This window comes from Bombina bombina, chromosome 8 (assembly GCF_027579735.1).
Source record: "Bombina bombina isolate aBomBom1 chromosome 8, aBomBom1.pri, whole genome shotgun sequence".
NCBI classification, from domain to species: domain Eukaryota; kingdom Metazoa; phylum Chordata; class Amphibia; order Anura; family Bombinatoridae; genus Bombina; species Bombina bombina.
This window is the reverse complement of record NC_069506.1, coordinates 248,473,923-248,486,377: the sequence shown is the minus strand read 5'-3', so window position 1 is coordinate 248,486,377 and position 12,455 is coordinate 248,473,923. Positions and strand designations below refer to the sequence as shown.

The 12,455-nt window shown below is 38.9% G+C and overlaps 1 protein-coding gene and 1 pseudogene across 2 annotated transcripts in view; one reads left to right on the top strand and one right to left on the bottom strand.

The window, feature by feature from the left end:
• LOC128639088 (B-cell receptor CD22) overlaps positions 1-12,455 on the bottom strand; it is a 281,839-nt gene that overhangs the window by 152,143 nt on the left and 117,241 nt on the right. The gene's annotated exons all lie outside the window — the stretch shown is intronic.
• On the top strand, positions 9,987-10,096 carry LOC128639351 (uncharacterized; annotated as a pseudogene).

Below are 12,455 nucleotides of genomic sequence, written 5' to 3'. Positions count from 1 at the left end.
AGGAATCAAATAGAATATTATCAGATACCAATACCTATACAATACTGAGGGAAAATCCAAAAAAACATACACAACGGAATTGAATCAAATACTATTGCAGGCTTTGGATAGAGAAATCATATCCCAAGACGAATATGCTTTCCTATATAAAACTGATTCAAAAACACCTATATTTTACTTTCTTCCGAAAGTTCACAAACATTCAACAAGACCACCTGGTAGACCAATCATTAGTGGGATAGATTCCTTAACCTGCAACCTTTCAACCTTCATAGACCATCTATTACAACCATATGCACAAACAGCAAGATCATACCTCAAAAACACCAAACAAGTATTAAACTCATTACAAAATTTAAAATGGGAATCTAGTTATTCCTGGTTAACAATGGATGTAACCTCCTTATACTCCATTATTGATCATAAAAAAGGTATAGAAGCTGTAGAATGGAGACTAAAACAAGATCCAGATCTATCATCAGCACTTTTGGAATTTATAATTGCATCAATTGATTTTATTTTAAAACATAATTTTTTCTGGTTTAATGGTAATCATTATTTACAGGTATGTGGAACTGCCATGGGCACCAGGTTCGCCCCAAGTTACGCCAATATTTACATGGACCACTTCGAGCACACCTATGTTTGGTCCAATGACGTGCTTGGGGCGGGCCTGGTGTCCTGGAAGAGATACATAGATGATATTCTGTGTATATGGAATGATAGTGAAAGTGAAGTTAGTGCTTTTGTTTCTTATTTAAATAACAACAATATGAATATCATTTTAACACCTGAAACAAGTAAAACAGAAATCACTTTTTTGGATTTAACCATATATACATTAGAAGGTAATATACACACAAAGACCTACTTCAAAAAATGTGACACCAACACTTATATTAGGAAGGATAGCGACCATCATCCAACATGGCTGAAAGCAGTTCCCAAAGGACAATTTCTTTGAATGAGAAGAAATTGTGATACTATAACTGACTTTGAAATACAATCAAAAATAATTAAAGAAAGATTTGAAGAAAAGGGATATGAAACTAATCAATTAGAAGATGTCAGAAAGGAAGTGGCAAAGAGGGATAGAACAACATTAATATCAAACACCATTCATAAACAAGAAACATTCAAGACTCATTTTCCAAGATTCACCACTACTTTTAACTGTGGACATAGACAAATAAAACACATTAAAAACAAACATTGGAAAGTTTTAAAAAATGATGAATATTTAAAAACCACTATCCCTAACAGACCTCAAATCACTTTTAGAAAAGACATGAACTTTAAGCAAAAACTAGCCCCATCTCTTATAAAAGGAATGAATCCACCCAAACCCATTAAGATTTCAAACCTGACAGGCTTTTATACTTGTGGGCACTGTAAAGCGTGCAACCACACAAAAAAGACATACAACACTTTTAATTCAACAGTAACTGGTAAAACATATCCAATAAAAGATTTCATTAGCTGCAAAACTAAGAATGTAATCTATCTATTGCAATGCGAATGCAAAATTCAATATTTGGGTCAGACCTCAAGATTTATAAAAACTAGAATACTTGAACATATGTACAAAATAGAAAAAAAGAAGGAGGACCATGGTGTCCCTATTCATTTTAACAACTGTCAATGCTATAAAAATAAAATTCATTTACTCTGGATAGGTATTGTAAAGGTTTCTCTACAATGGAGAGGAGGAGAGATAGATAAATCATTAAACAAGAGAGAACTTTGGTGGATACATACACTAAAGACCTATGGACTGAATAAGGACATAAGAGTAGCAGCCTTTATCTAATATCATAATAGGATAAGATTTCCACATATAATAAACACATTATCTGACTATTTACATTTTTGCATTCATATTAAAACTATAGTACTATTCCATTCTTATTTTCCATTATTTTATTCTTATATTTATTTTTATTATTATTTTTTATTATTATTTTATTTATTTTTTATTTTAGTTTTTATTTATTGCTAATTATAAAATTCTAATACTGTATGGATAGAATTTTTTGGCTAAAGAGAGTATTGCAAGGAAATAATCCCCAAATGGATCACTTTATTTTATTTTATTTTAGTATGTTTTAGTTTTAGAAAGTTATGTTTGGCTTATCCATTTAACTGAACCCCTAGTGATCTGCACTATTATTTTCAGATTGTAACCCAACATTGGACTTTTATAATATTGGACAAATTGATACAGACTCCCTTTTCCACATCGGACGAAAATCCCTTTACATCGGAATGAAAACAAAATGGAAACAAAACACCCAGGATTGGTCCTCTTACCGAACATGTGATCATAAAACAGAAGCGGACTTGATTTGGAACTAATATACTGAATGAACTCGAAAGGGAACTTTTGTTTAACCGATTTTGATTGGTTCTAAGAATAAGGTAAAAATGTTTGAATATTGCCATCCGATTTATACGAGTGTAACTAGATCTTTGCAAATTTTGCATATTAACTATGATCTAAACATAAATCGGCAGACAATATTGTTAATCTTGTATATTTATTGTAAGTCCGGCTCTGGTTGGACCGGAAAAGGAATAATAATAATAATATCTGTATAAAAATATCTATGTAAATCTAAAGGTAGAAGCGGACCTGATTTAGAACTTAAGTCCATTATGTACCTGAAAGGGAACTTTTGTTTAACTAACTCTGATTGGTCCTAGGAACAAAGTGAATTTGCGAATATTGCCATCCGATTTATACAATTATTAAATAGATCTTTGCAAACTTTGCACATTAACAATGGTCTAATTAAAAATCGGCTGACAATATTGATATCGTAAATAAATCTTGAAAAATTATTTTGTAAGTCTGGCTCCGGTTAGACCGGAAAAGGAACACCAATTACTCCTGTATAAAAACACCTGTGTTAATCCAAAAGGCAGCATTTTACCTGTTTACAGCTCTTGAGAAAGACGAGATATCGTTGAAACGCGTAGAGCCTCTTGCTATGAGCTTTTATCTTTTCTGTCCATAGTGACATTTTAAAATAAATTTGTAATTTTACGAAACTTTTGCTTGCTGCCTTTTTGGATTTCTACCAACCACACAAGCGGGAGTGCTGTATAGGGAGCCGGATTCCGTTTTTATCGGAGTAAGTATACTGCACATTTTTGCAACAGTCACATACTGATTTTTGAAGTACGACACTTTGTATCCACAGTTACAGTGGATTGGGGGATACATTATCATTCAGACTAACTCACAAAGAAGAAGCTGGACTCTGAATTTTTCAGAGTAAGTATACTGCACAATTATATGGTGTTGATCTACACACACAGAAATAAAGTCCTCTCATTCTCAGGCAATTTTGGAGCATAATCAAGAAAACACCTGCTACTGCAACTCTATCCTCTCTGGTCTCCCTAGCTGCCGCCTAGCTCCTTTATAATCCATAATGAATGCCTCTGCCAGGCTCATCTTCCTTGCACGTCGCTCTTCATCTGCCGCACCTCTCTGCCAATCCCTTCACTGGCTTCCTCTTGCCTCCAGGATTAAACACAAAATTCTCACTCTGACACACAAAGCCCTCAATTGCACTGCTCCCCCCTACATCTCAGACCTTGTCTCCAGATACTCTCCCTCCCGTCCCCTTCGCTCCACTTATGATCTCCTACTATCCTCCTCTATTGTTACCTCCTCACATTCCCATCTTCAAGATTTCTCCAGATTGGCTCCCATCTTATGGAACTCTCTGCCTCGCTCCACAAGAATCTCCCCTAGTTTTAAAAGCTTCAAGTGCTCTCTGAAGACTCTACTATTCAGGGACGCTTACAACCTACACTAACCTTCCTATCTCCACTGCTATCCCCTAAAACCCTATAGCATGTAAGCCTATGAGCCCAGCTCTTTGTAGTTCATCTTCATAAGAGCCGACTGCAACAGGACCCTCTCTCCCCATTTGATACCTGTAATAGTTTGTATATACCACCTATGTTCATAGCGCTGCGGAACCTGTTGGCTCTCTACAAATACCTGATAATAATAATTAAAAAAACCAGGGCTGCCTGGGATTACCAGGTACTATAAGCTGAGATATCTAATGGTTCTCTGTGGGACCGCATTTGGAGATTAAAAACCCTCTAGTGGCCCTGTTCGCTTAGCCGCTTTTCAATGTCTGGGAACACCAGGTGCAGTAGGAAAATTTTACCACCAACGTAAGGGACTTTCAAGTAATGGATTACTTTAAGACCTACTTTTTATTCTCATGAGAGTAGGTTACCGCAATTGTATTTTCCTCTCCTCTACCCAGGCTAGTATGAGTTATATCGCTTTCAGGGGGTTGAAGGGTATAGAGTTTGGGACTCCTGGGTGGTGATCCCTGTGCACGCCTATAGCTCAGCACCTTGTTTTGTCAAGTAGTGGGGGGGGCAAGTTTCTAAGGTAAGGGGTGTTTATTATGCTTCAAATATGTTCAATAACTTGCTATGATAAACTGACAGCGCTCGCAAGTGCGCACCATCAGCTTAATTTCTTTTATTTGGCACCATCTTTTATTTTTTCTATCCTGTGGCGGTGTGCACTTCAGTCTTGCGCTTACCGCCACGTGCAGTGTTTTGGCGCCATTCGTTTATATGGTCATCATGGAGGAACTGTTGTAAGGACTCCCGGTGCAATATGCTTCTCTATTAGGGGGGTAGTTATCAAGCCATCTACTTTTCTGGCTTCGCCGGCCCAATACGCCCGCCTAAGCTCGCCTACCTTCGCCGCCGCGGACCTGAAAAAATACGCCTAAGTTATCAAATAAAGCTGTCAAAAAGCCGCGGGGCGATGAGCAGCGGACTGTGACAGTTATCACTCATCCGATCTCGCTGCCCTTCGGCTTTTTCCCAGCTTTATTGCTAGCCTGTCACTAAGCACTCACACTAAGCTGCACTGTTCTACCCCCTATACCGGCGCCCCCGGAGCCTCCCGCAACTCAATAAAGTTACTAACCCCTAAACCGCCGCTCCTAGACCCCACCGCAACTCTTATAAATGTATTAACCCCTAAACCGCCGCTCCTAGACCCTGCCGCAACTCTTATAAATGTATTAACCCCTAAACCGCCACTCCCGGACACCGCTGCCACCTACAGTATACCTAGTAACCCCTATCCTGCCCCCCCTACACCGTCGCCCTCTATTATAAAATTATTAACCCCTATCCTGCTGATCCCGCACCTCTCCGCAACTAAATAAATAGTTTAACCCCTAAACCGCCGCTCCATGAACCCGCCGCAACCTATATTAAACCTATTAACCCCTATCCTGCCCCCCCTACACCGTCGCCACCTATAATAAATTTATTAACCCCTATCCTGCCCCCCACTACGCCGCCGCCACTGTAATAAAATTATTAACCCCTAAACCTAAGTCTAACCCTAACCCTAACGCCCCCCTAACTTAAATATTAATTAAATAAATCTAAATAAATTAACTCTTATTAACTAAATGAATCCTATTTAAAACTAAATACTTACCTTTAAAATAAACCCTAATATAGCTACAATATAAATAATAATTATATTCTAGCTATCTTAGGATTTATATTTATTTTACAGGTAACTTTGTATTTATTTTAGCTAGTTAGAATAGTTATTAAATAGTTATTAACTATTTAATAACTACCTAGCTAAAAGAAATACAAAATTACCTGTAAAATAAATCCTAACTTAAGTTACAATTAAACCTAATACTACACTATCATTAAATTAATTAAATAAACTACCTACAAATAACTACAATTAAATACAATTACATAAACTAACTAAAGTACAAAAAATAAAAAAAGCTAAGTTACAAAAAATAAAAAAATAAGTTACAAACATGTTAAAAATATTACAACAATTTTAAGCTACTTACACCTAATCTAAGCCCCCTAATAAAATAACAAACCCCCCCAAAATAAAAAAATGCCCTACCCTATTCTAAATTAAATAAATTTCAAAGCTCTTTTACCTTACCAGCCCTTAAAAGGGCCATTTGTGGGGGCATGCCCCAAAGAAAACAGCTCTTTTGCCTGTAAAAGAAAAATACAACCCCCCCCCCCAACATTAAAACCCACCACCCACATACCCCTAATCTAACCCAAACCCCCCTTACAAAAACCTAACACTAATCCCCTGAAGATCATCCTACATTGAGTCGTCTTCACTCAGCCGAGCCACCGATGGAACTGAAGAGGACATCCGGAGCGGAAGAAGTTAATCCTCCAAGCGGCGCTGAAGAAATCTTCCATCCGAGGAAGTCATCATCCAGGCGGCGCTGAAGAAAAGTCTTCGTTCCGGCCGATGTCATCTTCAAAGAGGCGCTGAAGAGGTCTTCTATCCGGGCGAAGTCATCTTCCAAGCCGGGTCTTGAATCTTCCTTCCGCCGACGCGGAACCACCTTCTTCACCGACGGACTACGACGAATGACGGCTCCTTTAAGGGACGTCATCCAAGATGGCGTCCCCTCAATTCCGATTGGCTGATAGGATTCTATCAGCCAATCGGAATTAAGGTAGGAAAATCTGATTGGCTGATGGAATCAGCCAATCAGATTCAAGTTCAATCCGATTGGCTGATCCAATCAGCCAATCAGATTGAGCTCGCATTCTATTGGCTGATCGGAACAGCCAATAGAATGCGAGCTCAATCTGATTGGCTGATTCCATCAGCCAATCAGATTTTCCCTACCTTAATTCCGATTGGCTGATAGAATCCTATCAGCCAATCGGAATTGAGGGGACGACATCTTGGATGACGTCCCTTAAAGGAGCCGTCATTCGTCGTAGTCCGTCGGTGAAGAAGGTGGTTCCGCGTCGGCGGAAGGAAGATTCAAGACCCGGCTTGGAAGATGACTTCGCCCGGATAGAAGACCTCTTCAGCGCCTCTTTGAAGATGACATCGGCCGGATCGAAGACTTCTTCAGCGCCGCCTGGATGATGACTTCATCGGATGGAAGATTTCTTCAGCGCCGCTTGGAGGATTAACTTCTTCCGCTCCGGATGTCCTCTTCAGTTCCATCGGTGGCTCGGCTGAGTGAAGACAACTAAAGGTAGGATGATCTTCAGGGGATTAGTGTTAGGTTTTTGTAAGGGGGGTTTGGGTTAGATTAGGGGTATGTGGGTGGTGGGTTTTAATGTTGGGGGGGGGGTTGTATTTTTCTTTTACAGGCAAAAGAGCTGTTTTCTTTGGGGCATGCCCCCACAAATGGCCCTTTTAAGGGCTGGTAAGGTAAAAGAGCTTTGAAATTTATTTAATTTAGAATAGGGTAGGGAATTTTTTTTATTTTGGGGGGGTATGTTATTTTATTAGGGGGCTTAGATTAGGTGTAAGTAGCTTAAAATTGTTGTAATATTTTTAACATGTTTGTAACTTATTTTTTTATTTTTTGTAACTTAGCTTTTTTTATTTTTTGTACTTTAGTTAGTTTATGTAATTGTATTTAATTGTAGTTATTTGTAGGTAGTTTATTTAGTTAATTTAATGATAGTGTAGTATTAGGTTTAATTGTAACTTAGGTTAGGATTTATTTTACAGGTAATTTTGTATTTCTTTTAGCTAGGTAGTTATTAAATAGTTAATAACTATTTAATAACTATTCTAACTAGCTAAAATAAATACAAAGTTACCGGTAAAATAAATATAAATCCTAAGATAGCTATAATATAATTATTAATTATATTGTAGCTATCTTAGGGTTTATTTTACAGGTAAGTATTTATTTTTAAATAGGAATAATTTATTAAAGTATAGTGTAGTGTTAGGTGTAATTGTAACTTAGGTTAGGATTTATTTCACAGGTACATTTCTCTTTATTTTAGCTAGGTAAGCTATTAAATAGTTAATAACTATTTAATAGTTATTGTACATGGTTAAAATAAATTGAAAGTTACCTGTAAAATAAATATAAATCCTAAGATAGCTAGAATATAATTATTATTTATATTGTAGCTATATTAGGGTTTATTTTAAAGGTAAGTATTTAGTTTTAAATAGGATTCATTTAGTTAATAAGAGTTAATTTATTTAGATTTATTTAATTAATATTTAAGTTAGGGGGGCGTTAGGGTTAGGGTTAGACTTAGGTTTAGGGGTTAATAATTTTATTACAGTGGCGGCGGCGTAGTGGGGGGCAGGATAGGGGTTAATAAATTTATTATAGGTGGCGACGGTGTAGGGGGGGCAGATTAGGGGTTAATAAATTTATTATAGGTGGCGACGGTGTAGGGGGGGCAGGATAGGGGTTAATACATTTAATATAGGTTGCGGCGGGTTCAGGGAGCGGCGGTTTAGGGGTTAATACATTTATTATAGTTGCGGTGGGCTCCGGGAGCGGCGGTTTAGGGGTTAATATGTATAGAGTAGCTTGCGGTGGGCTCCAGGAGCGGCGGTTTAGGGGGTAATAACTTTATTTAGTTGCGGCGGTGTAGGGGGGACAGATTAGTGGTGTTTAGACTCAGGGTACATGTTAGGGTGTTAGGTGTAGACAGCTCCCATAGAAATCAATGGTATGTCTGTCAGCAGCGAACTTGTACTTTCGCTATGGTCAGACTCCCATTGATTCCTATGGGATCCGCCGCCTCCAGGGGTGGCGGATTGAAAACCAGGTACGCTGGGCCGTAAAAGTGCCGAGCGTACCTGCTAGTTTTTTGATAACTAGCAAAAGTAGTGAGAATGTGCCGCACTTGTGTGCGGAACATCTGGAGTGACGTAAGAATCGATTTGTGTCGGACTGAGTCCGGCGGATCGATGCTTACGTCACAAAATTCTACTTTTGCCGGTCTCGAGCCTTTGATAACTAAGGCGTATCAGCCTCGCCACAAATATGCTGCGGAATTCCAGCGTATTTGAGGTTGACGGCTTGATAACTAGGCCCCTTAATGTCAATGTAAATTTTGATGCTAAAGTGCCCGGTTTTTAAAAATTCTATTAAAACAGAGCACTTTAATTTGTCAAAATTTACATTTCCTCTAATCACGGCGTTGAATCAGACAGCCGTGATTGGTGGATGACTGATAAAAATGGCTTGTGACGACCGGGGGAAGCTAGAGCGGCTGTCAAGTTTAAAAGGTAAGTATTTTTTCACAACACGAGTGAAATGTATTAAAGTGCCCCTGTTTTTAATCAAATTTTTAAAAACCAGGCACTTTATCATCAAAATTGACATTCACTTTAATGCCTCAATCCTTAGTTATCAGTGAGAGGGGTTTGTAGGCAGAGTAGCTGTTTAAGGGAGTGGCCTACAATAGCGCTCTTATTTTCAGTTTAGTTTATACTCTGTGCTCTGTTTTTTCATTCACGTATCTGTGGGTTAAAAGATATCCGTGTAGAACCGGACCTGATGCTCCTTGTTAAGAGATACCTCTATGCATGTTAGGCTTCTTTATGCACATCATTTGAGGGTATGCTGGTATGGGGGTTGATGTTTTTCTCCCTCTTACAGGGCATATCATGTTGTGTTTTTTTATGGCTGTTTAAGATTTTCTTTCTTCAGAATTTCTGTTTAACCATGTTTCATGGTATTTGATGCCATCTAGTGGTGTTTAATATTATTGCATCTATTTTATTTTTCATCAGTCTCTAAAAGTGCTGATGAATTTTTAATTCTGACATTGTGTATTCTTCCATGTCAGGTTCCTTTTCATGATAATGTACCATATTGTATGAATGATTTAAACTATATGATGTTCATATATATAGGACCTAATATGCTTATTTCATGTTAACTTATTTAATGTATATGAGTACTATAATATAATGTTTCTCGTGTTAAGGAGATTTAGAAATAAGGTGCTAATTATCACTTTATTTTTTTCCCATCTAACTTTTAGAAATAATGTAACAACCTCAGATTGAGAATCTTAGTGATCTTAGGACACTAATACACTTATTTTATGTTTCCCTATTTTATGCATATGGGAACAATTTTATATAATCTCCCTTATATTGAGGTGATTTCTGCTGATGTCTGGGACAAACTGTAATGATCGCACCTTTTGGCTAAGATCAAGTGTAGTATTTGTTCTTATCAGTTTAATATCTGATACATTCCCTATCTGGGGACCATATCTTGTCCTATAAAAAATAAATACAAAATAAAATAGTTGTTCTTCCTTTTGAAATAAGGGCAAGCAATCCAAAAAGCCTTCGTTTGAGAATAAATCAGCATGAAGTGTCCGCTGCAGATCCAATCTTGGATCCAGTAGGGGGCAGGCTCCCTTCTTTCAGCAGGCTTGGATTTGCTATGTCCCTGATCCTTGAGCAGTGACCGTAGTCCCCCAAGGATACAGGATAGAATTAAATTTTGCATCCCCAGAGGCAGATTTCTCCTGTCAACATTATCTGCAATTCGGATACAGAGAGGGGGATTGGCATCAAGAATCTTGCTTCTATAGGAGTGATTGTCCCAGTTGCAGAACAGGTTCAAGACTTCTATTCCAACCTATTTGTGGTTCCCAAGAAAGAGGAAACTATTTGGATCTAAAGTGTCTCCACAAATTTCTCAGAGTTCGGTCTTTCAAAATGGAGAAAATCCGTTCTATTCTCCCTTGGTTCAGGAGGGTCAGTTCATGACTACCATTGACCTGAAGGATGCATATCTTTATGTTCCTATCCACAAGGAACATTTCCAATACCTGCGGTTTGCCTTTTTAGACAAACACTTCCAATTTGTAGCCATTCTTTTTGGCCTAGCCACTGCCACACAAATCTTTATGAAGGTTCTAGGGGCCCTTTTGCAGTGTCCAGATCTCAAGGAATTGCAGTGGCACCATAACTGGATGATATCTTGGTTCCGGCGCCATCTTTTCATTTAGCAAGATCCCATATGGATTCTCTGTTTTCTATTCACTGCACTCACAGGTGGAAGGTGAATCTGGATAATAATTCATTGGTGCCAAATAGCAGGGTATGTTTCTTGGGGATGATCATAGACTCTATTTCCATGAATATTTTGTTGGTGGAGGTCAGAAAATCCAAGCTTCTTGCTTCATATCTTCTCTTCAGTCCTCTTTCCGTCCATCAGTGGCAATTTGTATGTAAGTAATTGATCTGATGGTGGCTTCCATGGACATTATTCTTTTTGCTCTTTTCCATCTGAGACCTCTACAGTTATGCATGCTCAGACAATGGAACGGAGACCACTCGGATCTTCCTCACAAGGAATCCCTGTCCTGGTGTCTCTCTCAGGACCATCTGTCCTAGGGCACGTGCTTCCTAAAACCATCTTGGGAGATTATGACTATGGACATCATCATTTTGGGCTGGGGTGCAGTTTGGGGTCCCTTAAGAGCTCAGGGAATTTGGACTCAGGAGGATTTTGCCCTCCCAATAAATATCCTAGAGTTGAGAGCAATCCTCAATTCACTGTTAGTTTGGCCTCAACTGAGTTTAGTCTGGTTTATCAGATTTCAATCGGACAACATTACTTCAGTGGCATATATCATCCACCAGGGAGGAACACGAATTTCTTTGGCCATGAAGGAGGTGACTCGCGTTCTGCAGTGGGCGGAGTCTCACAATTGTCACATTTCTGCCATCCACATTCCAGGGGTGGACAACTGGGAAGCGTATTATCTAAGCAGATAGACTTTTCATCCAGGGGAGTGGACCCTTCATCCGGAAGTATTCTCAATGATAACACTCAGGTAGGGAGTTCTAAAGTTGATTCTATTGGTGTCTCTTCTAAATGCCAAACTTCCAAAATACGGATCAAGATCAAGGGATCCGCAAGCAGCTCTAGTCAACGATCTAGCGGGTTTCATGGGACTTCGGTCTAATTTACCTTTTTTCTCAGTTTGCCCTCCTTCCTCAGGTGATAGCCCATATCAAACAGGAGCAGGCTTCAATGATTCTAATTGCTCTAGCTTGGCCTCGCAGAATTGGTTTGCAGTTCTGGTGAAGATGTCGTCTTTTCCCCTTTGGAAATTATCTCTGAGGAAGGTCCTTCTACATTGGAGTCCTTTTCTACATTCAAACCTAGATTCTCTAAAGCTGACTGCTTGGAGATTGAACGCCTAGTCCTGTCTAGAGGTGGGTTTTCAAAGAAGGTTATTAATACCATGATTCAGGCTCGTAAGCCAGTAACTCGCAAGATTTAACATAAGGTGTACATACTTTTTATGGTGTAAATCCAGGGGGTTCCCTTGGAGTCAGGTGAGGGTTCCCCGAATTCTATCCTTTCTTCAGGAGGACCTGGAGAATGGTCTGTCAGTCAGTACTCTGAAGGGTCAGAGCTCTGCTCTTTTGATTCTTTTGCATAAACGTTCAATCTTTTGTTCAGGCCTTGGTCAGAATCATGCCTGTGTTTAAGCTTGTTGCTCCTCCTTGGAGTCCCCACTCTTAATCTTGTTCTTAGGGTTCTGCAGCAGGCTCCGTTTGAGCCTATGCACTCTGTTGATATTGTCTTGGAAGGTTTTGTTTCTTTTTTTTTCCCATGTGGATAAGGCGG